The 26,927-nt window shown below is 39.3% G+C and overlaps 1 protein-coding gene across 5 annotated transcripts in view; it reads right to left on the minus strand.

Annotated features, from left to right (window-relative positions):
* The window catches only part of sipa1l1 (signal-induced proliferation-associated 1 like 1), an 88,903-nt gene extending 80,022 nt beyond the window's left edge, over positions 1-8,881 (minus strand). For 2 of the 5 annotated variants that reach the window (XM_059355777.1, XM_059355776.1), the window contains exons 1-2: positions 8,648-8,881; positions 726-875 (exon numbers count right to left, since the gene is read on the minus strand). The gene's annotated coding sequence lies outside the window, so the exon portion shown is untranslated. Of the gene's footprint in view, positions 1-725; positions 900-8,647 lie in introns of all 5 variants that reach the window. The other 3 variants (XM_059355780.1, XM_059355779.1, XM_059355778.1) reach the window with 2 other exon arrangements.
* Between the last annotated feature and the right edge of the window lie 18,046 nt (positions 8,882-26,927).

Below are 26,927 nucleotides of genomic sequence, written 5' to 3' on the forward strand. Positions count from 1 at the left end.
AACTTTAACTTTGATTGCTGCTTATTTAGTCATAAATATTAAATGTTGGAGAGAAGTCCCAGAAACCAAGTTTTCAGGGCCTTTAAAATCTTAACCCTGATCAGACCAGCAATCCATCGTGACATTTTTCTGTATTTTTAGTATTATACACAGACAGTGAATAAAGACTCCAGTAGAGTTGATAAGCACTGGTTTTTAAGGAAAGCAGAAGGGCTTTTTCTTTTTTCAAAACTGTCCACTTATAATAAGATTTTGACAGCTTCCCCTTTTCAGAACTGACATTTTAAAGTATCTTGAGTACTAAACCACATCACAAAATGTGTGTTCCAGTATCTTACCATAACCCCTCCTAGGCAGCTGCATTACCAGAAACATCAACATGGCCACATGATTATCTGTTTGGTTTGCTGTGGCTCAGTGGGGCATTATGGCCAATAAAGAAAACTCAAACTGACAGTGAAATCACAGAGACTGTCAATTACAGCACACTTAATGAATCAATTCCAAGGACGGGGAAACAACTCAAACGCCTGTTAACTTTAAAGGCAGATTTTTCTCTCAGAACCACTTCTTCACGCTGTGGCGGATCTGCAATGTGTGGTATGACACGGACAACATCCCTTATATCTTCGTCGTCTTCGTCACATAAAAGGGGCAGCTGCTTCAAAACTTGCCGATAGTTTTTTTACACTGCATGCAGCATTTCATCAAAAAAGAAAACTTACTGCCAACAGATGACAGCTTTCCCAACTTCAAGTAGTCGCAGCTTCCTTTAGATCAGAGAGGCGACTCCATCCAGCAGTGATGAACAATGACCAGGATGTTTTCCTTTAATCCTGTGCCTACTTGTGTGACTGTCGTCAGAAGAGGTTTCCCTACAGCGGCAGAAAAGCAGGAGTCTGTCAAGGAAATTGCATATTTTAAAAGCTACAGAAACAGCCTGTTAGACATCTTAAAATTGTCCAAACCAAACTATCAACGGGCTGAAAAGTAAAACCTCCAGACGGAATTGCAAGTGTCTAATTTTACTAATGCTGTATGATTACATAGATATTAGGGACGGGGTAAAAAAGAGAATCAATTTAGTATCACAATTATGTATTTTTTTCAATTTTGGAAAGTGAGACATGAGATGTTCATTGTTTTTGGAAATATGCCTCACATGCAGTCCCTAAAAGTGTTTGTCAACACTTGACCATGGAAATAAGTTGAATCAAAGTTTTAAAAAAATCGAAATAAATCACAATATCGAATCGCAATACCTGTAGAATCGCATTACATATCAAATCACCGACCAAGAATCGTGATAGCACCGAAGCCTGAGAACTGAGAGAAGCCTGGACCCAAAAAAGGACAGATATCATAAGTCACAGCTGCAAAACAATAACAAGTATCATAGATTCTACAGTCATCAATCACAGACATCTTAATCAAAGTCTACTTTTTTTTTTTTAAATAGTCATGCTTCTTGGTAACTAGATTGTTCTGGACATACTTTTAGCCATTGCAAAAGTATAATAAGTGATTTGTGATAAACACCAACTCTGTGTAGGTATTCTGTATTGGTCTTGATATATGTTTACACAAACACAGATAAGATTCGAAATACAAAAAGGCGGCTAAATTACAATAGAGCATTGGATGAGCCTGCTGTGCTGCCTCTCCAAATAGAGTTTCTTTTCTGATTTGTTTGCGTAAATGGATTTCTGTTTATGCTAACAAAAATCTTTACAAAAACCTTTCATTGCACACCACAGAGCTCTGTTTGCATGCAGAGCTGATAGAGCAGCTCAATGTCCTCAAAAACATATTGCAAAGAATAAGACGTCTCGCTGGACTTGCCTTAAATTATTTCAGTTGAAGGTCCACTAATCATAAAGAAGTCCGACAAGCATGGCAAAAAGCAGAGGGCATTTAGGGCTCCACTTAACACAGAGATGGGGGGAGAAAAATTGTGTGTGACAGGAATAAAATCACAGTACATCTCAGTGAAAAAACTAATCCCGTCTGAACGGGGCTTTAATGGATAAAACTTCCAATTACAGAGCCTCCTCAGGTAAAACTTATCACATTATAAAAGTGCTTTAATCTCTTAATAGAATGTTCTTTGCAAAATTGCAAAACATTCTTCATTATCTTTCATCTCTCACATTATTCTTCACTCAGTTCCTTACAAAGCAGAAATGAATGACCATCCGGCTAAAGTTTTACCCAAAGGAGGGCATTGCTGTTAAACTTATGACTATTTGGTTGCAGATTTTGCTCCCGGCACCAATTTAACGATCAGTTTACACAGACCTGGATTCAGCTTGCAGTGTCATGGACTATTTGACATTGTTGCCATGGTTTCAGCTATTTGGATTTACTGACTGTTGCTGTCAACTATCAAGCGGGAGACTGATGCTCTATTTTCCCTTTCCTTTAACTATACCCACACACTTGCCATCCATTTGTGTACATCCTAAAGATGGGATGTGGATAAGGAAAAACACTGAAGGGATCCTGTTGTGTTTTTCATGTAGAGGCTGTGGTTATATGCTTGCTTGTGTCAGACCACTACTAAAGCATGTTTGGTAAGGGACAGAACATCATTTTTGTATTAGAATGATGGTAGGGGTTAGGTATTGCTCGGATTTTAACGATTCCGATTGAGAAAAGAGCATGATGCAGGATGTACTTAAAAAATAATACAACATATGAGCTGAAACGGAAAATATTGGTATTGTAATCGGCCAAATGAGCTGTAAAATAAGGGCATATCGGATATCTGCAGAAATTCCAATATCGTGCATCCCTATCCCTGCCTCTAGTTTACAACGCATATATCACAAGAACAAAATTTGACGGATTTAAAACTGGACACAAAATCTTAAGCTGCTCTGAAAGCTTTAAATCACAAAAATTGCAATGGAATTTAACCGATATGTGAATGAAGTGTGGGCTGTCAGAAACATAAAAATCATGAATGTAAGATATTACAATTAATTCTAGGTTGGCAGATAAGCTCAAGTTATATTGATTATATGTTATCAAATAACACCAAGTCATATAAGAAATTCAATCTGGTTCCTTCTTGACAACAACCTGCTCCCATTTTCATTACATCACAGCAGCATGGAGTGTTGAAATGGCTATGTAATTTCCTGACAAATAGCTTGCATAAATTTCAGGTTGCAGCTCCACACACTCACACTAATTTTCCCAAAATGGCACAGGAGAGACAGCAACAATTACCAAATCCAACAGGGTCAGAAAAGCACTTCCATCAGTAATACCAGCCCAGGCAGCCAACAGTAGCAACATCCTTTTAGTCATCCTGCAAGACAGAAATCTGAAAGCTCTGTCTGCTTGGAAACAGATGGCAAGGCAGTTGGTGGGAATTTCGGAAATGCTCCCATACATGTTTAGGGATTAGATTTACAGTTCCCATGCACAGTCGCGTTCCTGCGATGTCATCATGGTGTCAAAATAGAGGAAGACATCCTGACAAAATTATCCATTTCACACACAAATCCCTTTCTGTTGCAAATAAATGAACACATGTTCCACCTTTTCCAGACAGTTGCCACGTTGTGACTGATCTCAAAGTTCTGTAAACTATTTATAACAAATAGAGTTGTTCACTCCTTTTCACAATATCTTAGTTGACATTTACTGCAGTAATGATGCAGGCATTTATTTTTGTTTTCTGCAAATACAAAGTTAACACAACATCGTACACTTTTCAAGCATGTTTGAGCATCTCAAAGATAAGGAAAGTAACATTTATGGGTTAGGTTTTGACAACCGACTGTTGTTTTATACACAGTATTTCAATATTTATTATATGTGATCACTATTTACCCAAAGCTAAGCTAGTCAGAACTACATAAAATCCCTGGCCAGAAGCAGAATCACAAAGTCAGATGGAATATGTGTTAAATCAACAACATCAATCTCAAAATTGGATGTCACAATACCAGAACAGTCAACAGCAATATCAGTTGAAATTGCCTGTCCCTAATTTCCCTATTTCAGAAACAGGTTCATTTTGGCACAATACATTGGCATAAAAGGGATCAAAGAAGAGCAAATTGGGTAAAAACAGAAGTATGAACGAATCCTCAATAAGAAGTTCTGCCTGTAGCAATAGTGAAATCAATGTGATTGATTATAAACACGTAATTCTATGCACAAAATTAAATAAGTTGAAAGGTAACTGCTCTTTTGTTAAAATGTTCAGCTATATCAACTTGCTGCATTTAAGCAAAGGATTCTCTATGCTGTTCTGGCATGAACAGGCTTTAATAGACTAGCGGGAGTATTTATCTTTTTAATACTAGCCACTTCTATATTACATTTTGGAGCTAGTAAAGTTTACTTGTATCATCAGTAGACCTACTTGTACTGAAAGATACCCCATCTTGAGGTCTCAGAATCATTATCAGTTCAGAAAAGGTAAGATATGTGCATCACTAACAGGCTTTTGTTGATGTTTTTTAAATTGTCACATATAGTTTGAATCATCTCTCCATCTTTATGTAAAGGTTTAGGTGTTAGCTGGTGTTAACTGTCCACCCTGGCTTGTACTGTTGTAAGAATTATGATTGTTAGCCAATGCTGAGAGTATTTAAGCATTGTTTTCATAATACCCAGGCTGTTCACTCTCTCTCTCTCTTTCTCTCTCTCAGGGCTCTCCATCTGTACAGTATGTTCCTTCTGTTTACTTCTGCGTGGATTAGCCAGCCTAGTCATTGTTTCATGGTGTTTTTATAGATTTTTTTTGCTCATCTGTCACAACTGAAATCTGGCCCTTTTTTTATAATCCACACTGCTTTCATGTGCTATAATCCACTCTTGCAGCTCTAATTAAGAAGTTATTTCACCAGACAGAGGCCAGAAAACAGAGGAAGAGAAAGGGATCCAATACAGGGAAATTTTAGCTTTTTAAGTCCTCTCGCCTCAGGTGGAACGGCTAAAATTAACTGCTTCTTCTTGTGCCCTCTCTTCCCTTCTCTGGCTGCTCTGAAAGGCCCTGACACAGCCGAGTGAAAGCCTCAACAGGGTTACCATTTATCCTCCGCAAAAGACCATGGATCAAAAGAGATATGCAATTTCACATATCAGAGAAAACACCGCAAGGGCTGTTTGTTAAGTGGAAACAATATGCTGGCTTGCACTACAAATGTGTCAGTGCACACAGACCTAGGCTTTCTAACAACGCTGTACTCAAGTCTTCAGGGATAAAATATTTAGATACTTTCTGGATTCTGCGATCTAAAATAAAAATAGCCAGACTTGCCAAACCATCTGTTGAACTAATAGAATGGTCAGAAGTAATTGAAGACAAATAGCTGTGTCAGATGTTTATGTAGAGCCAAAAATGATAAACTTTTTAGGGGGGGAAATTAGAGTTGTAATGATCAACAATCAATCATCAACCACAGTAAAATATTCACCAGCTATTTAAATGCAATATTTATTTACACATGAAAGTGAAAGACCCCCAAAATGTATATTCTACATTCTAAGTTGAATTAATGCATTAGAGTTATGAGTTTGGAGCTTTCCATTCTTTGTTTTCAGGTGTGTGCCACACTAAAAAAGGTGTGCATTTCTATCTTCTTGTTTTCAACATCAGCTGTCACTATAAGCAACCACTAATTTGTTCACAGGAAATTCACTAATTCAGTGGGACACCATTTTACCATAACAGCGGTACTCTGAGTCTCCCTTCCATTTTTAGATCTTTTATTCCTATATTTTGTCTCTAGATAGACCTAATGACCATACCATGTCTTGTTTGCAATGTGAATTATGCTTACAATGGTTAGTGCTAATGAGCTGGCATAGCATCATAGAGCCGTCCTGGAGTAATTTGCTGTTGGCAGTGATGCATTTAACATAACGCTCTTGAAAGAGGTGTTATTATGTTCAGGTCAAGGTAGAAAACAGCACAATATTTGAGGGAGAATACCACCTTTAAATTCTCTATGCTGGAAAAACCCTGATTTGTCAGAGCCTTGTGCTTTTATTAAATCATTCTGCCCTGCAGTGTGATCTGTTCACTGTTCACGAGTATTACTTGTTCTGGTATTTCTCAAGAGACAGCCCACCCGAAGACCCTAAACAGAGGGAACTCAAATTCCAATCTCCAGCATGCGGAGAGACAGAGAAGAAGGGGAGGGAGATAGAAACCCAGAGAGGAGGAGAAATGAAGACCAGGGAGAGGGAGGGGGAATAGGAGAAAGCGAGAAGGATAGATAAGGTGAGGGATGTGGACAGAAATGATGAGAATGTCAGAGTCCTGACATGCTTTTCACAACAGGAAGGAAGCAAGGCGAGAGGAAAAGGAACTGTCAGTGATGGGACAAGGGAGGAGGGAATCGTGGGAGGTGGAGAGTAAAGAAGCAGCGACAGAAGTGAGACAGAAGGGGAAGACAAGGCAGAGATGCAAGAAAGTATCTGGGCAAAGAGAGGGGGGGAATAGTGAGGCAGGTGTGGGAGATCGTAAACAGGTAAGACCCCATTTTCAGCTCCTGCCAGTGCAATGCATGGCATGTAGACAGTGAAAGTGCAGGCTGGCCAGCTATGAGATTGAAATGTCCTCTTTTTTCTGACTTTGCACTTGCCAGATTTCTCTCTTTGTGCGCTGCCAAAAGCCTTGCCTGTTCCAGATAGGCCTAGGCTACACATTAGAGGATTTCTGAAAGAGTGACCACATCCAGATCACAGTGCATCTGATACAAATTTAAAGCTAAATATTTTGCTTGCAAGCACCAACTAAGGCCCTGGGAAAATCTTCATTTGAAACTACGGTGCTCACGCTAGAGAGGGCTGAAGCTCTTCCGATGACAAAGTTTGTAGCCAAGTCCAGCTGCTTAATCCAGGAACACCACAAGAGATGCTGCATCCCAAAAGCCCTTTGATAATCTTTTAGCTGCCCATCTTTTCCCTCTCCCTTTTTTCTTTTCTCCCACCTCCCCTTTAATTCGGCAGCTACATGTGTTGCAGAACATCCGCGCCTCCACCTACACACTCAATTTCAATAGCCTACTTAATATTGTAAATGCAACACAGCCTCCAGATCTGCTCAGCCTTGGCATTCACAGCACTGATAAGGGAGGGCTGATGGTATGACATGTTCCACTGCTAAAACATGGGAGTTTTGGGGGGTTTCGACACAGCCGAGCCTGCATTCGCTAAAGCAAATCGGACAAAGCTGTTGAAATGCCGTCTCAGAGAGAGAATATATATCTCTAATGCCGCTGTTGTGTTTCAGGTTGAGAATCTGACCCACCCCGGCCACCCGATGAATAGAGATGAGATCTCTTTGACGTGTCCATTTAGGGTTTGTCAAAGGAGAAGGCAGGGTGTTTCTGTGTGTGAGTGTGCGTCCCCTGGGAGGCTGAAGCTGGTAGCCTGGGGACAGACTCCACAGGTTGAGATGGCAGCAATAACAGAAGACAGAGCAGCTACAGGGGGGCACTTACAATGAGAATCTTTCTCGGGGCGTCATTAGGGCAGAGAAGAGTGCAGACACAGAGATTAACAAACTTGCATATAAGAAAACTTTAGTGGGTGTCAGGACTTTTAAATAACCTAAAGCATTACTGAGTTGCATGCAAAGACTATTTCATGTGGGGAGCCTTCATGGCACATCACTTAAATGTTGCACTGTTACATCACTATTCAAATCAGACTAGACTACACAGACGGCCATTTTGATTAATGAGACTGGTTTTGACAGAGCACTGGGTGGAAATTATGCTTTAACTTGATGTGTCATTTCATGCAAGTTCCTGGGAGTGCAATGTTTTCTTCAATAATAGATCATACACAACTAATTACATTTTAATAAGCTAGAAGTCTGGCTTGCAGAGAAACAATTCCTAAACTTTCCCTGCAAAAAAAACGGTCGCACCTCTCTGAAAAATGTCAATGTGCATCCACACCTTACAGAGATTTGGTAAAGCACTACTGCAAATGTCCAACCCATGCAAACAACAGCAATGCATGACAACAAAACTGCATCGCAACAATCATGACTTTGCACGAAGAGCTTCAGAAAAAAAGAGCTGCTTCACCAGGCAAGATTTCTGTGGTCACTACGGTTGTGCAAATGATGGTTAAGATGGAAAGGAAACCCACACAACAGCGACTGCAGCTAGCCATCCCAATTATACAGCAGTTACGCAGGGGACTAAAGCAAACAGCAATTACCTTTTATCTGATGGTCCTTTTGCTTGGTTTCCTGTTTCTTTAAGAACCACGCTGTCTTTAATTTTAAACTGAGGCTTGTCTTATGGGGAGACATGACATGTTGACTGAATGGTGGCTCGAAAATCGATGTTTTGCTAACTGATAAAAGGGGCTCGTTAAGACCCAGTTCACTAAATTAGATGTTAGCTAGAAAATGTGAGACGTTACACACCACACAGTAACGTTACTCACATTACTCAACTGCTAGATAAACTTTTTCGTGTAGTTTCCCCCCCAAAAGCGTTACCTGAAATCTTTCTACGAACCCCCTGCACGTTGCTCAAATACTGAAACGCATTAAAATCGACTAAACCTTTGAAAACTTGACTGTTAGCCTAAAAGTAACGGTGTTGATATGGACTGCGAGTCAGTGAGAAGACCAAGGGATGAGAGGCAGCGCACTCACCTTTATTAATTTCCACCTTGTCGGCGTTTTCGAGAGGAAAAATAAACCTCTCGCTGGTCAGTCACCGACGTACACAAACCGTCACTGCTGAGAGAGATAAAACGAACCGGCTGTGAAGACTTCGTAGCAGAAAAACCTCTGAATCTCTTCACCTTTTGTGTGTGTTGTTGTCCGTGCAGACCGCCTCTCGGTTTGTTCAAATCAGAAGTTCATCTAAAGTTGCAGCGGTTCGCTCCGCCTCGCGACGACGATGAGGTCACCGCCTCTCTCCCGACTCCTCGGGGTTCTACTCTCGCGATATTACTCAGAGAGATAGAATGAGTGGGCATCGTAGTCTCGCGAGAGTTGAACCAAACGGGCAGATTGTTGGCGAATGTGGATGGGAGAAAATATTGATGAAGATGCTATTTAACTTTGTATGGCGAAACAAATCAAAAACCTCTCTTTCTTGTCTTTGAAAATGAAACCAAGCAATATATTAAGTCTATTAAGAAATCTGCCAAGATGAAAGCTATAAAAACTTTGAATTTATGTCCACTTTACAATGTTTTTATATGAAAGCTTGCCTCTGAATTGTTGAAACCCCCTGACGGCGTTTTGTTGGTGTATTGTCTTGTATTGCACCATGTTGCCTTAATAAAGTTTTTACAACAAAAAAAATATGGATGGGAGAGAGCGAGAAGGGGGGGGGGGGGGGGCGTTGCTCTGGCAACAGAAACGGATGGGCTTTTTAGCGACAGCTTTTCTCCTCAAGCAACTGGTGTTTGTGTGGCAGGTTGATGCACATGATGAAATCCAGATATCTGCTATTACATCATTCATCTAAATCAGTTTGCATCCAGGTATAGCAAGACAGCCATCAGAAACAACACATATCCCAGCTGGAAAGTGTCTTATTATGCATTTGGGATCTCTTTATAAGAAATCCTGACCGATTTATGACGTCATAATAAGGCACAGCTTTACTGTGGAGCACAGTGTTTCTCAAAGTGCGGGGTCAGTGGCACTCTGCAAGGACGCCCCTGAAAAGTTTTATGATTAAATGTAGCCAATAAATAATGATTTATAAATGTAAAGATTGTTATAGCTTGCTTAATCAATCATTTATCAATCAAAATGTATCCATCATTAAATATTTAGAGTCTGAACAGCATCATATATATAAGTCTGAGGTTAAGCCTATTACTGTTCTTTTATTGTGTTTGTTTTTATTGAAATGATGCTATATATATGCTTATGAATTGTAACATATATAACACATGTTGTTAGAAATAATCTGTTAGTCTGTCTCTGTTGTCTGTCTCTGTGTGACGAACATCACTATCTATGTATGCATATTTCACTATGTGTGTGTGTGTGTGTGTGTGTGTGTGTGTGTGTGTGTGTGCCCTCTCTGTGCATGCAAGATGTGCTAATATTGTTTTTAAACTATGATTAAACTAAATTAATTTACGGCATCTGCTTAAACTTCCTCTGCTCTACTTAGAGTAAGATTCTATAATCACAAAAAGATATGTTTTATGTTTCATTGTTTTGTTGCAAAATCTGTGTCTCCAATAATATCTCTGCAAGTCCTATCAAGGCAGGAGTTTATGTTTTGAAAGTTTTGTTAACAGGTCAGGTCACAGATATGGTGTGCTGAGCAGAAAAGATAACTGTCTTCTCTGCTTGGTGACATGACGTGTCCACGTATGCAATAAACTGACAAATCAGCGGATCGAGGAGGCGACTTCTGCAGAGTTCAACCTACATTGTTTATTAAACCTCTGTTAGGATATAAAAAGAGTTCAAGGGAAAGTAGCTTGGTCCAACCTTCATGAACTGACCAGCCTAATGCGATGTCAGGGACGTGTAGATTGAACCCAGAGACTCTGTAAACTGCACATTTCTTGACGTATTGTAATAAAATGAAGTTAAACTGAGAACTTGGACGTCTCCTGCTCATCCTTTCCCCCAACAATCGGCACACAGAAATAGGTGAGGATTTTTTGTTGGAGTCAGATAATTTAATTTTAAAGGTTTCCTCAATGCATTTCTCAACAATGTCTACATTCTATGTTTCCATTTTTTATTTTGTCTGTTTATTTTTATATAAATATATACAATTATATACTTATACATTTATGCATATTATATATATTCTATATATATATATATATATATTCTATTTGTCCCCATTGGGTCAGTTGATTATGCAGCAGTGAAATACATGTATAAATCATGCACAAAGCTGTTATGAAAGTAACTTATTTTTCCTCACAGAGTTGAGTAAGGAGAAAGGAGGGATTTCATTTATTGGCTTTAGCTTGTTGAAGACTGAGGAGGGCTCCAGATGGCAGAAACTGAAACTGTTGATGTAAAGGATGGGAACAATCAGACAGGACGGAGTCTGCTTTCTTATATAACGATGTGTTGGAAAGATCTTGCAGAGTTTTCAGTGCAGTGCCAGTTACTTTAACTGCAGACATTAAGCACATTATTAACTTCTTTTTTGTGTTTGACCTTGAGAGATTGATACCAGCAGATAAAAGAGAAAGTGAGCAGAGACTTTATTAAAGATGAACCTGGAATATAAAGAGTGCTGAACACCGCTGAAGGATCATTTTTCATCAGCGTCAGCCAAGTCTAATATTCACTCCCCTTTAGCCTTGTTTTGGTCTCCACTAACTCCAAAATGAATCGGGCATGAGCTGCTAGATGTTTGATTATCAGCTAGTTTCTAACTTTGACTGCCATTTTTATGTTGTGCATGGTGGGTTTATCTGTCTATTTTACTGAAACAGCTGCTCACTGTGCCTGGAAATGTGGCTGATGAGGGCAGCTAGACTAAACAATAATCATCCATTTCTGGAACCAAAAAGTTATGACTTTTATGTGAGCTGAAAGACACTAAAACATACTATATAGTTAATTGGAACTAGAGAGTCAAGTGGAACCGTTTACATTCATTTGATCCATTGTTAAGATGAAAATACAGATTAGAGCATCTTAAAACTCTGCTTTACACAGCTGTGATACTACTCCAGGAGTTCCCATTGACCTCAAAAAAGGATGCAACTGCATCAGAAACATTGCTAATTTCACTGCAGTTAAGTAAATCCCATCAATGACAGTTACTAGATATCAACAGTATGGTTCATCAACTAATATGGTTAATATAGTTCAGTAGGACAGACAGCCTAGAGGATGAGCCCAAAAGTTGCTGGATTTGTCGCCAGTAATTAAAAAAAAAAAATAGTCGCTAAGGGGGTCTGAAAAGTTGCTAAATATAGCAACAAAGTCGCCAAGTTAGCAACACTGCTTCGCCGGCTTTTAGAAATGGCGCGTGTTGTTGTGGCATCGAGTGCTACGTCACATCCTGCTTGGCGTTCTATCCAATCAGCAACCAGGCTTTTTTCAGGGGAGAAAAAAAGTCCCCTCAAAAGACCGCTCTGGATAGCTCATATTCAAATTAGGGGCGTTTCAGCGAGTGAGACCCGCCGCATTCCGGGTATTGGGCTGTAGTGGAAACACGTACCTGCCTCGGGTAGGTACTTTTCTGTAGCGCTACTAACTGATTGGATTCAGCCGAAGCTGATTGGATACAGTTGAGGCGGGATATGACCTGAGTAGAACTCGACACAACCACAACATTACATCGCCATTTTTAAAAGAAATAAGCTCTGGTGCACGGTCTCCAAGCCCAGGCGTACAAACACAACAAACAATAACACAGAAACCATCTCCTCTCCTTCCATGTTGATGTCTCGACTGTTTGGACTAGCTGAATAATCACAGAAGTGTCGCAGAACTATTTATGTCACATTTGAACTCTGTTGGTTAGCCACTACAAAAGTACCTATATGGGAACAGAAGCCTAGGGGAACTAACTAGTGGGTTTCCAAAAAGTAATCAAAAAGTACTCAGTGGAAACACGCCTTGTGCTATAAACAGATGTTAACTTTTAAAGTACTTGAGTAAATGTGCTTACTTTTTTCCCACTTATGATTAATTGGTGACCGTGGGGTAAACTTAATCTATAATGTCCTCTGAGCATCCCTGAGATCACAACCACTGAGACTCCTTTATTAAAACCTGACTAACCTGTGTTTATCAAGGTATCATTGCCATAGTGTTTATGCCCCCCGACAGGCAGCCTTTGCATCACAGCATAAATAATAAAACACATCACAGTCTCGTGTGCCAGATGATTTTAAAAGATCCAAGCAGACATTAAATGTCACAAACAGCTCATTTAAAAGTCTCAATGAAATTAATTGGTCAGGAATAAATACAGCATCGATGACGCATTTAGCCCATGCATGTGAAAAGACTGATAATAACTTCAATGCTGTGAGCCCAGCATTTGCAAATTCCACCTGCTTGCTTTCCTCACATACATTAATTATTTCAGCATAAAATTTTAATTAGATAAGAGAAAGAACACTGCCCTAATTAAAGCAGCTCAGCAGGTACCAGCAGGAGTGGGTGAATGGTATGGGAGTCACAGGAATTCATCTATCTCTCTCCTACATAATCACCTGTGAATAGTTACAACCTTGTTCTCTGTATTCTCTGTCCGCAAAGTCTGTCTGTCTTTTCTTCTCTATAATTATTAATTCAGCTTCCAGTGGCAGTACGGCATGTCCTCATCTTCGTTTAGCCGCTCTCTTTACATTTACCTCGGCCTTCCTGTCATTTCCACTCTCCATCCATGCATCCATTATTCTAAAATGTCATCCAGGATTACGTAAGAATCTAATAAAGACAAAGGAAAAGAGATTACCGTCATTAAAACCCTCTCCATTCCTGTAGCTCTGTGGGTCCTAACACTACCCACCCCGTTCTGTCATGGGGCGGATATTTGCGTGGGCGGTTTGTATTGTTCTCTGGTGAAAAACTGCTCCCCCAGGATTAGCTCAAGTAGTCTAATTGTGTTAGCCACAGAATTGAATTCCGTATGGATTAAAGTATGGAGAGGACACATCAGCCACGATAAATGACTTACTGTTTGTCGTGCCAATAAAATTTTGAGGCATCAGTTACTTGGGCGGCAGAAAATAATGACAACTTGAGAACTCTTTATCTCTCATCTCTTTATGAACTGCCTGAGAAGTATCCGGTGCCTTTAATCTGTTTTATATTAGAGGGAAATGTAAAATGAGCTCTTCTTAGCACCATAAACTACTCTAACTTCATTATTAGATTAAAAAATGAATGGCACATTTTCCACCATTCATAAGAAAAGTCCCCGTGAAGAGCAGAGGCAGACTATGCAGCCTCTCAAAATACTTCTGATGCAGAGGAATCCGTGTGTGTGTGTGTGTGTGTGTGTGTGTCAATGATGCAACAAACACTTCACCAGCTGCTGACATTTCTTACTCTCATAACTCAGTTTCCAGCTCATTTCCCCTGAGTTTACATCTGAAATTGCAAGACTGTAAAGCCCTATTTTATTCCACCAAGTAATGTATGCAGACAGTATTATAGATATGATGTTACTGATCTTTAGGGATTCACCAATCCAACTCATTGGGCCTCACACAAGAAGCACACCTGCGAACAGATTTGTTCTAAAGTGGCTTGTACAAATGACTGAGGAGAACTTGCTGAATTCACTTTCCGAACTTTCTCTTATTTTGAATTTTCTCGGAGGCAGAAACAGTTTTTTGAGTGGTCCAGACCTGTTGTAGAAGTCATGTGTAGGTTTTCACAAATGGATTGTTTATTTCATTACTTTGAAGTGATTTCAAGTTTGAAAATCCTGCAGAAATTTGTACTTTACTTGAGTATTTTCATTTTATGTAACTTTATACTTCTACTTCACTAGATTTTGAGGCAAATATTTTACTTTTTACTACTTTTTACAATTTACAGTGATTAGACTTTAAAAAAAAATATTAAATCATATAAAAGTAAATTAAGTGTTTAAAATTAGCCCTATCTTTACAAAAATGTAAATGCTGCTTACATAAATGCACCAATACAAATAATCTGATAATATATTTGGAATATATAAAACAATCTGAGTGGGTCCATTCTGCATAAAGAGGACTTTTACTTTTGATATTTTAAGTACATATTGATGCTGATATTTTTGTGCTTTTACTTAAAGTTTTAAATTACTTGTAGTGGAATAATTTTGCAGTCTGTTATTAGTATTTTACTTAATTAAGGGATAGGAATATTTTCCACGACTATTAGAAAGTAAGAGAAAGTTTAAATAAGAATATGAAAATGTTCTTGCGATTTTGTGTTCTAATACCTCAACCTAAGGTATTTCCTTCTGAAGAGTACCGATCCAGACAGAAAAACTGTAAATAATGTGAATCAGTCACTTCTTGGCAGCTTAGTCAACTGTTTTGTTTTGTAGGTCTTCATCAGCCCAGTCTCTCTCACAGGGAGTGGAGGTGGATGTGTCAAACAAACCCTGGACTTTGACCCAGGTGACTTATTTGGAGTCAACGTGTGTAACTGTGTAAGAAGTTAAGTGTGTAAGATGTTATTTTCAAGCCCAACCCTGCTCTTTTACCCTAACCTTAGTCTAGTGGTTTTGTTGTCTTAAGTTATTACATTTCCTTTGAATACGGAAGTTTATTTTGAAAAGCCACTATGCACAGTCACAAATGACACACTGTCCCAGACACATGAAACACAAAACCAAAGCAAAGGGGTTTCGTGTTTGTCTGTATCACACTGGGCCGTGACAAATCGCCTTTATCTGACAAGCTGGGATGAAAATGTGTTGGATTTCTTCAGCTAATTAGTCACTTTTGAAAACTTCACAATTAAAAATAAAATAGCCTCTATTCCCATTGTGCATTGCATTGTGGGATAATAGTGTCCACTCACATTTTTTTCAGTGTGAATGCACAGTACTGCATTAACAAATGTATTATGTGTGGGTAGTTGGATTTAGGGTGCAGGCCTTTTCAAGCTTAAACGTCCCATTTCCATGCTATATATTAATTATTTATAGTATGAGATGAATTGTATTGAATTATGTTTGCTCTGTTTGTATGCAATAAAACAATGACTGTGTCCCAATACAATACTACATACTTATTGTACACTGTTTGCTATATAGGCCATGCCATAATTAACTGTTTCTTTGTCATTAGTATACAAAAACTGCAAAAAAATGCACTATGTGTCCTGATGAACTCAATGAAACTGACTTTGGAATACCACAGCTTATTAAATATTAACAACAAGAAGGCAACATGTTTCTGCAAAGATGTTATACTTATTTTTTTGTTGTTTATTTCAATCTTTTTTATATTGCAAAATCTTCCCAGAGCTGTTGCACCAATTTGTTTTGAATGTTTTGCAACTCGGAGTAACTCCTCCATTCCCTTCATACATAACACTCAAACATAAAGTGTTTTCTACCAACTTTTACTTCAAAAAGCTCCAATATCAACACATTATCTAAAACTTGCTTAGATGTTGAAATTGGTGCAAAACAAAGATAATGTTGCTGCTCATGAGTTATAGCTCATGCCTTTGCACTCGCGTACCTCCACAATTATCTTCCATCTCCTCTCTTGGTGGTATGACCTGTGTATTTTCATTTTATGTAACTTTATACTTCTACTCCACTACAATTTGAGGCAAATATTGTCCTTTTTACTCCACAACAATTAGCTGACAGCTTTAGTTGCTTTTCAGGCTGAGATTTAAAATAAAAAACACGATACATTTAAAGCGATTTGACATTTTTTTAAAATATCAAATCACATAACAGTATATAACAGGAAATGATGCACTATATTTCCTGATAAACTCAATGAAACTGACTTTTGAATAACAAATAACAAATAATTAGATATTAACAAAAAGTGACAAAAAGACAACATGTTTCTGTAAGGATGTAATACTTGTTTTTTGTGTTTATATCAATTTTCTATTTTGCTAAGTCTCCCTGGAGCTGTTTCACCAAAACTCTAAAACTTGCTTAGATGTTGAAATTGGTGCTAGACAAAGATAATGTTGGAGGCCTTCATGAGTTATAGCTCATGCCTTGGCACTTACGTCAATCCACTATTATCTTCCATGTCCTCTCTTGGTGGTATGACCTGTGAGGAAAGAAGATATTTTAATGAGGGAGGCTGTTTTTAAAGCTCAGTCTTTGACCCCGACTCTTTTACAGCCTTTTTACACCACAGCATCAAACGTGATGTTGTCATATCTGATGGTGCCTCTGCAGCAGACGACTGTTACGTTCCATGTGAGATATATTAAGATGTCAAGTAGTGAAGTCAGACAAGGGGAGACCACCTATAGGATACATGACCGCTGTAACCCGGAGCCGGAGCGCGGTGGAATTCCTGGCTCTGTTGCCCCGGGAAGTGGAGGAATGAAAAGAATGGGCCCCATTCACAAAGTTCCACTCAAGCGGCGCTCCTACACTAATAGAGATTGACATGAAGAAAGGCGACAAGTTGTTTTCACATACACTGGCTCTTTTGTCTCCTCCACTAAGGGCCATTATGCAGACAGTGTGCTCTTAAAATAGACAGAATTTGATGCGCTTGTTTTTCATAAGTGGAGACCACTGAGTCTTGATTGGAGTGTGTGTGCAATTAGTGTTTTGTTGCACATTGTTATTTGAAGAGTAAACTGGTGGAGTTTATTCGCTTGGCTGGGTGATTGGCAGACATTTTAGGATAGACAGGAGGAGAACAGGCAGCCTGGTAACACCAAATGGAGTTTGAATAACAATTTTGAATGTTACTGCTTCACATTTTTTGCTTTTCTAGTGTCATTTCAACCAATAACAATACACTTATAGCAAGTAAGTCAGATGATGTAGCATAAAAAGGGGAGAAACTCTGTGTAGGGAGGAGAACAGGAACACACTTGACTTTCATTAAGAAAATTTTATTATTAGGTTAAACCCCTTGAGATGCATCATCTCGTTTTACAACATTTTCAACAATAACAAAGACAAGAAACAAATAAAAAAAAATTAAAAAAACTTGTTGACTTATTGACAACTTAAACTCCAAGAATTTTTTTCAGACTTTTTAAAATGACTGTTAATACATTCTGTGTATTTAAAATGTGTTTTTTTGTTTAAATTGCAAATGTATATCCAATTGAAATTATTTAACTTTAATTTGCTAGATCAGATATATAAACAAAATGCAGGTTATTGCTTTTATTATACACTTTTAAAAAAATACAAATTAGGTTAATTCTTATCGTTATATAGTTAGATACACTTCTGAGTCTGTTAATCTCAGCTTTATTTTATGTTATGATATGAATGTTAATGTTAGAACTAAACATAACACAACTGGATTGAAATTTTATATCTAATTGAAAGGAGTGAACATGACAAAATAGACTAAACTTAAAATTGCGACTTTGAGCTTTTGATTTTTTCAAGCACATTCAACACCATCCAACCCAACATACTCAAAAACAAGCTCACGGAGATGGGAGTGGATCTGTCCTTCATCTCCTGGATCACAGATTACCTGACAGGAAGACCACAGTATGTCAGGTTGCGGAACTGTGTTTCTGGGACACAAATGAGCAGCACAGGGGCTCCACAAGGCACTGTTCTGGCTCCATTCCTGTTCACACTGTACACAACGGACTTCAAATACAACTCTGAGTCCTGCCACATCCAGAAGTACTCCGAAAACACTGCTATTGTGGCGTGTATCAGGAATGGACAGAAATCTGAATATAGGGATCTGATAAAAGCCTTCAGTGACTGGAGTCACAAGAACTATCGCCTCCTGAACACCTCAAAGTCTAAGGAAATGATCATAGATTTCCGCAGGTTCAAGCCCCCCTTCAGCCAGTGAATACCTGTGGGGTGGACATGGAGGTGGTGCCAAGTTCTAAGTATCTAGGTGTATACCTGGATAATAAGTTGGACTGGTCCCTCAACACTGACGCTCTTTATGAAAAGGGTCAGAGCCGCCTTTTTTTCTTAGGGAAGCTCAGATCTCTGGACATCTGTAGTAAGATGCTGCAGATGTTTTATCAGTCTGTGGTGGTAGTGTGTTGTTTTATGCTGCAGTCTGCTGGGGAGGCAGCATCACACACAGAGATGAAGGCGGTTGGACAGACTGGTCTAAAGAGCTGGTTCTGTGGTTGGAGCCAGGTTGGACACACTGGAGGAGGTGGTGGAGAGATGACCTGTCAAGATGTTCCAGGCCATCTTGAAATACCCGGATCATCCGCTACACAAAACCTTTATGGATCAAAAAAACAGCAGTGGACGGCTCCTCTCTCTCCGTTGCAGGACGGAGAGATTCAAAAGATCCTTCGCTCCCACAGCCATCAGATTGTCTCATTCTTCCAGAGTTACCAGACTAACTTAATTTCCCCTCTGGGATAAATAAAGTAATTTTGATTGGATTGATTTGATTTGTGATGAGTTGGGAATGAAAACGACACGCAAAAAACACAAGAAATGTCCCTTAGAGTGCCATTTATATGCCTTTCTAAGAGATTATGTTGGAACAGCAACTGGCAATGTTTTGTCCATTCACTACTTTAAAAAGAAAAAAAAGTACAAATCAGGGCGTCTGCTGCTCTTAGTGCCCCTGTGTTTGAAAAAAAAACACAGCAAAAGTACCCTCTTGGGTTTTATCTCTATAGTAGATAAAACATAATGAAGTTCCCCGTATGATGCCCTTAATTGGTTTAAATTGAGAAGGCGTGATGCAGTGCCATGACGCTTACGCACACTGGTACCGGCCACATGCAGCTGAGTCCCCCATTGTTAGTCCACTAACATTTCATCATTAGCAGAGTCCCATACTAAGTACAGCTATGGCTGATGGAAATGTCATTATTTTTGCAGGAATTTCATCATAAAACACAGATAAATTAAAATGCTGACATGATAATGACGCTAGAAACTCAATGGAGCAGGATAAACACTTTAGAAAATGATCAGATGATCGCCAATTCTCATGAAGAAGTCTGTATGAACGGTTGCTCACATTGTTAATGTTTGTGCTGATGTCAACAGTGAGATTAAATCCTCCCCAAATTACCACATTGACGAGAAGTATGAACTCACTTTCTGTACTGAAGCCAAATTGAGTAGTGTACAACTGAGAAATAGACATCCAGTATATCGTTATTAGAAGCATAATCCTCCACATCATATGTGGAAAAAAACGTGCTATACATAAAATGAGCTCATCAAAATACAAGGAAGCTTATGCATTACAAACTTTTGTTCTATAGAAACATTGCTCTCAAATATACTCTAAATGCTCCTTTCATTAACAGAAATATTAGTTGTAAATAAATGTACATATCAACAATGAGTTCAAAGCCCAGCTTAAAGAAATAGTAACACACACCACAGGTGATGCATGCTTGTTAAAAGAGCAACAGACGCTTTCAGATGACATCATCAAACAAGGAAATCTGCTGCTATGCCTTATGCTGCCACAAGATGGCCAAAATAAACATCAGTTACAAAACAACGCTATGAAATGGAACTACTTGGTTAGGTTAAGGGACAAAAATGATTTGTTTAAGGTAGTTAAATAACTTTTTTTTGTATATAAATTCCAACAGGAAACAAATACTGTCTCGAAGTAAATCTATTTGGTTTTCAAACTAAGTTGTTTCCTCACAAGATTTCATGGTATAGCTATGAATTCCAGTGCATTTCTTTTCATACAACCCGTTCTAAGTTGCTGTAAACCGCATTTTATCATATCAACTATGGATGTTTTACTCTAACCAGTGCACATGTTGGCGTCTGAAGCCCAGGGCATGTGGCTCAGATGTTCTCGGCTTGAAGCAGTTAGAGCCAGACAAATAAACCACTTCATCACAAGCCCTGTGCAATCAGCTCTATTTGAACACGCCTTAAAGTCTTGTCCACCAAGTTGAATGCCAGTTGCTAAATCAAACATAGCAAAGACAAGATTAAGGAAGCATAAATCATCATTTATTTACCGTGTGTATATTTTGTGGGTGCAGCTTTAACGGGATGCCAGAAGCATGTTGGATCTATTGAATGAAAGCTAGGAATAAAAGCAAAACATAGAAGCAAATTTCCTTTCTTCTTGTACCTTTATACATGTCACTTTCAATCTGGCAAGTCATGCAAACAACAGTTTTGTCCTTTGATTTTCTTGTTCATTTAATGCAGCTGGATTATTTCCAATACAGCTAAAGCAACTTTGTAGAAGTCTTTCTCGTGGGAGTTATCATTGTGCATGCTCTGTGCAAACTCCATTACCAGCTATGTATTAGTTATTAAGAGACTTATATATTAAAGAGAGTGCACTGCTAGAGAGGAATATATATAGAATATATATATAAATTGTTCTCCATCTCTACATGTGGTAAAGAGGCAGGTGGCTTCTCGGAGGATTAACATCTGAGCTGCCTGTCAAAAGCCGCGCTGCACTCTGATCCTCATGATCCCAGCCTCCCTTTGTAGAGCGCAGCAACTTACAGAGAACTCTTTTAAGATATGTTTGAAAAGGCAGAGGCATAGACAGAATTCAAGTTCAAAATACCCCCCATTTGGCACAGTATGCACGCACACGCACACACACACACACCTCCCCGCAAAGAGAGCTGGAGCAATGTGACTCACGCTGGTGTGAAAACACAGTGGAGAGGTGGGAGGATGACATCACAGCACCCTGCAGAAGAACAAGTGCATTGGAGTTGGACCCCGTTCAAGCATGCACATAAGGGCACGTACACACACACACACACACACACACACACACCTATCTGGGTATATATATACGTACACACACTCCTCCTCAACCGCCCCCGCCACACGTGCGCACAAACACAGAACATTTCCTCACCGAAAATAATGCCGGTTGTCCTGAAGAGACTTTAGAGTTGTTGTGTTGATGATTTTTCAACTTCATAAGGGGAGGGGGGGTGAAGGGGGGTGTGGGAAGAGACGAGCCAATGGTTGGCCAGGATACGGACACACTCTGATGGGATTTGGGGGCCGAGGTTGAAAAAATAGATATTAGAAAGGAGAAGGTATGATCCAACTGAGCTGAATCTCTACTGATCTCTTGCATGTCTGCGTAGATGCATTCAGTATATGTTCCCCCCCTGCTGCTTGGGCCCAGCTCCAGCTTCTGTGATGACAGCACAAGTAGAAAAGAAGTGTGGTTAATTGTCAAACAGAAAGCCCCCCCTCTTCCTTCCCATACATAGTGCATTCAAATGCAGAAGCACGCACATGCTCAGTGTTTCTAACACGATTGAAAGGAAGGAGGCAGGATTAAAGCTTGATCTGTGAGACAAGTTGCTGATGCAGTGATTCACCAACAAAAACACATTTCACCATGCTTCCGACAAGCACTGTGTCTTCCTTGGCAGTGATTAAAAATAGACGAATACACGCTTGAGTCATGCAAGCGCGGCTGCTTTCGACAAAACAATCTCAGCTCAAGTCAGTGTCGTAGCTGTTCTGGGGCTTTTTAATCACAGGACATCTTCATTCGCTGACAGAAGCCGCTTAGTTATCATGGAATTATACTCGTTCAAAAGGGTCATAAAAGGAAAACAGTGATTTAAAAGGATCCTCAAAGGCTCTTTAGATAAAAAAGATCTGCAGAGCTGAGCTGGTTCATTGCTACGAGCGACCCCTTTCACATTATATATTCATGCTCTCAGTTGATCCCTTTAAAATATTGATAAGAGCAGCTTTAAGGACTTCTTCCTTACATTGAAACTCTTTTAAAGCATAAAATTCACACACACACTCAGAGCTACACATGTTACTTGCTATGTGATGCAATCAGTGCAATCAGGTGTGTTTCTTGTGCATACAAAGGTGGAAGCATCGGAGAACTAACTCATTAAAATTGCACAGGCTCTGTGATGATTTAACGTGCTACTTAAAAATCCCCTAAGTCTTAGTTTGCAAGCCTCAAGCGCTAGTCTTTCCAAATTGAAGTGCAGTGATAATAACTGCATGGACCCTGGAAAGAGAAACTGTTTACTAGTTGTTTTGTTGTCAACATCAAGCATTTATTTTGGGATGCAGTAGAGGACGTGCAAGGGAGGAAAATGTGAGGAAATGTGATAAAGCAATATCAAAGTCCCCCTCGACTCAGAAATGTGATTTTCTGATTTTGTTGTACTCAAAAATGTCTGACCTTGACTATACTGACTTGTCTTGGTGCAAAGTTTGCCACTAGAGAGCCATTTTCATCTTCCACTACGAAAGAACAAAATGTCTGAGCACTTCTTTCCAATGTGAAATTCAAACATATGCCAGGCAAATAAGATCTGGTACATCACAACTTTGAAAGCCAATCAAAAGCTGCAAAAGAAACCTGAAGCCTCCAGCACAGAGCCACACTGTTGAATGGGTGATTATCAGCGCTTATTATCCGCTAACTATGGGCAAGAAGAGGCTAGCTCTACTTTATAGTAGGCTGTTATCAGCCCATTCAATGGTATGCTCCACCTTCCAGCAGGTACAATAGGTTGTTATCAGACCATTTAATGGGCATTTGATTTTTCATTACATTTCACTTTCAGTTTCATTGGGTTTAGGTTCAATAAAAGACCCCTGTTTTGTTTGGTTTAGGCTACAAAACTACTTGTCTAAGGAGAGGACTAAAAAGTTCCTGGTTAGTTCTATAGTATCTATAGAAGTTCTATAGTATCTATAGAAGACAGCTTAAAAGTAAAGCATTGCATGTAAACACCATGGGTGCTCACCCATTGGATGATCGGCTCTGATAAACACCAAATCAATAGTCTCATAACAACTGAATTGGGCAGACTTATAAGTACAGAGAGAGAAGACACATTTTAACATCGTAGCAGATATTACTGTATTATTCACAACCACTAATATTGTGTCAGCCAGTTTCCAGCTAACAAACAATATGAAGATTTTGGTGACTCCTCTGAGTCTGGAAACTCAAACATGTATGGCTAATTCTTTTTGACATTTCCTCTAACAGAGAAAACAGACCACATGCGATAACTACCTCTGCAGATGTGGCTAGCTTGCACTGCACTGGTTGGCGGGGTTATTATGGATCCCACTGCCTTTCTGAACAAGACACACCCTGTGATGATATGATCGGTCAGTGCCCTTCCTTACGTCCATCTAGCTTAACGTTAACACTAAAAAGCACATGGAGGGTTGTCTTCTCAACTGACTGGTTAGCTCAGGTTGGAAGTCATGGGGCTAATAACCCCAGGACTGTGGGTTTGACACCCTGCTGTGTGGTCGAGAATCATGTGTTTTGTTCAATTTAGCGTGGATTGGTGGGAAAATGATAAAGGTTGTTGATCAGTTGGTTAGTTAGCAAAACCAACATCAAACGGTTGATGAAACTTTAGAGTTAGGGGTAGGGTAACTTAGAATTACACAAGGTCTCATGTAGGTTTAATCACGATGCGTAAACAACTTCTTACGAATACTACGGTTGTGTTTTGTTAGCTTCCTCTGAAGTTGACAAGAACATCAATTATACATACTTTATGTGTTGAATTGTTCTTAGTCATGAAGTAGTAGCTACATCATTTTTTACCATCAATCTACTTTTCCTCTTTCCCGAACACAGTGACTGTGAACTGAAAAATGACACGATAGAAAAACAATGAATTCAGGCCTCTGTTGCTGTTGTTTTTCGCAAGGAGAGATGTTTCTGCAGCAGACTAACCCATCCCACTCAGATTGTTTTTTAGATATTGTTAAGGAGGAAAGATGGAGGTGGTTCTTGAGATCACAGGTAGCTTTAAAAAGCACAGCGCAACCACAGGTGGCATGAGAAGATTGAGGACAAAATGATTCAATGTTAGATCTGGCTGTACAAGAAACCTTCCACCTACACTGCTGCATCTGAATGTGTGATTTAGAGTCTATTTTCTCCGTCAATTTTCTGGCTCGCTGTGAGCATGAAGCTACAGCTCCATTTGGAATGGAGGCATTGGCGAGGAGACTGGGAAGTGCAGGGGGGGGGTCTGGCTTGGCAGGGTGCTGCAGCCGTTAATTAAAGCTGCCGGGCAGGTATTTCAGGATTAGGAGTGGGTGTGTTGAGAGGGCCTCTGGTGGCCTTTATATGAAGTCATCATTTCGTGGGTAACAATGACTGTGAGCACTTTATTATGCTCATTGTGACTCTAAATGTACTATGTTGTCATCTTGGTAGAATTTATTTCCTGAGATTTGTTTTTTTTTCTCCTACAACTGAGCATTTTTGCCAGTGATACATGTGAATAATCTTGTGTTAAAATGTCAACTTGCTGGCCAGCAAATATTCAGCTACCCATTAAACCAATGTGTGATTATTTCTCGTGTTTTGTTTTCCTGTGGTCACAGATAATGTTGTTATTTTGACACAGCAGGATTATTCATCTTCACAAAATCATTTCCTGTTTTTAAAGCTAAATGGCCTGTAATTATTTTCAAATGACTGCGATGACAGAGTGATTTGTCGAATCACAATCACTAGAAAACAGCCATGAAGCCTAGAAAACAACCTTACGAAGACGATCTTTAAAGCTGCAAACGGTTTTGATATGAACAATTAATTAAATGGCAAAGTGAAACAAATGGACAGAGTGTTATCTCTGCAGCCTCCTCTGTTCTGCAGAGCCATTTGGCCAATTCCACTCTCATCATGTGTCTGGTACAACCTTTGGGCCTGAGTTCTTAAACCAGAAAGTAAGTTAGCGTGTTAGCGCCCTGGGGTCTGTCCTCTCAAACTCAAGGACTTAAAGATTTTGAATGGGATGGTAAAACCACAGATTGTGAAGTTTTTACGTGTCCTTAAAAATCAGTTGGTAACAAGTGGATAAATGACACGACAGTGGTTGTCGAGACATTAAATGTCAACATGCTGGATACGGGCAGTCTTACTAGTCCACCTTACAGCCTCTAGTCATGTTTTTTCAGTGCTCTTGTAAACTTTTGTAAATTGTAGATTAGGTTAATAAACAATTTATTAGGCTATGGTTTCACTAGCATGTCAAAACTGCTGGTTAGCTTGTCGGAGACCGTCTGGAGCAGGGTCATCCCTATGTTCCCCAGGTCCTGTGTTCCCCGTTTTTTCCCAAAAAGGGTCCTATGCTCCCCGGGTAGGGTTAGGGTTAATAATAATGGCCTATTTGCCATGGAATTTGGTAATGGTGGAAATAGTAGTCAAGTCATGTGACCGTGGAGTAGTTAGCTATAGCATAACATTAGCTTTTTACTTCTGTAGGCTGCATTAACGCTTCAAACATCATAAAAGTTGTGTTCACTTGTGAGATTTTCCTGACGAACAAAACATGTCAACATCAGAAATGTGTGTTTGCCATAAAGCTTATTTTCTGCAATGATCAAAAATGAAATGCAACAATCCCATAGGCAAATTCTAAATAGACACAATGGTGTTGCTACTTCCAGTTTGGTCTACAAAAATACTTAATTAGGGCCTCGGGGCAATCACACCGAGCACTACTGTTATACTGTGGATTTCTTCTTATTCCTCTTCCGGACGCTTTTCGTCCTGCTACTAGTCCTACAATTTAAAGAGTTGCAGGACAAATTATATATCAAAACGTGCGTTTTGATCGGGATCGGTGTGCTATTACTTTTCTCTACAGAATACGATTTTTTTGCGACGTAAGTCGCGAAAAACTGCTCAAAATTTTACATTGAAATGAATGGGACGGCCGACAAAAAATGAGCGAAAAAGAACAATCATTGGAGATTTTTAAATGTCTACTTCTCTGGCATAATTTCACCTAGAGACTCCATTTAAACTTTAAACAGTAGACACAAGTCTTGTGTATCGGTGTATTAATCCACGTTTCGATAGGTCATATAGTTTTTTATCAATCCCTGTTCAATGACCATGATCATTTTTGGAGAAATTCTGAGATTATAATGGGTGTGTATTGCACGGAATGTTCGTGTCACAGTGTGTGATGTCATCGCTCAGAGTGTAGAGGGAGAGGTAAAACTGTCAAAAAATAAATTTGAAAACTGCGCTCCAGGCCGCAAATTCCACTCTACAGAAATAATTTATACATAGAAATGTAGGAAAATTTGTCTTCTCACTCACAATCCTCTGGTAAAGCTGTCAGAGTTATAGTTTGGGCGTACGACGCAAAGATGCGCCACCAAAACCACCAACCACCATTTTAAAGACGCAGGAAGATTTCGAAAAAAAGGAAGATGGAACAGGTTTTTTAGATCGCTCTAACAAAGCTATTTTTTAATTTTTCTTAAAAAAAATCATATGTAGACGTTCAGGAAGAACTCGGGACGCTCAAAGTGAAGTCGGATCAATGATAGGTTTTATGCTTTTGACAAAAA

Source organism: Centropristis striata, chromosome 18, assembly GCF_030273125.1.
Source record: "Centropristis striata isolate RG_2023a ecotype Rhode Island chromosome 18, C.striata_1.0, whole genome shotgun sequence".
NCBI classification, from domain to species: Eukaryota; Metazoa; Chordata; class Actinopteri; order Perciformes; family Serranidae; genus Centropristis; species Centropristis striata.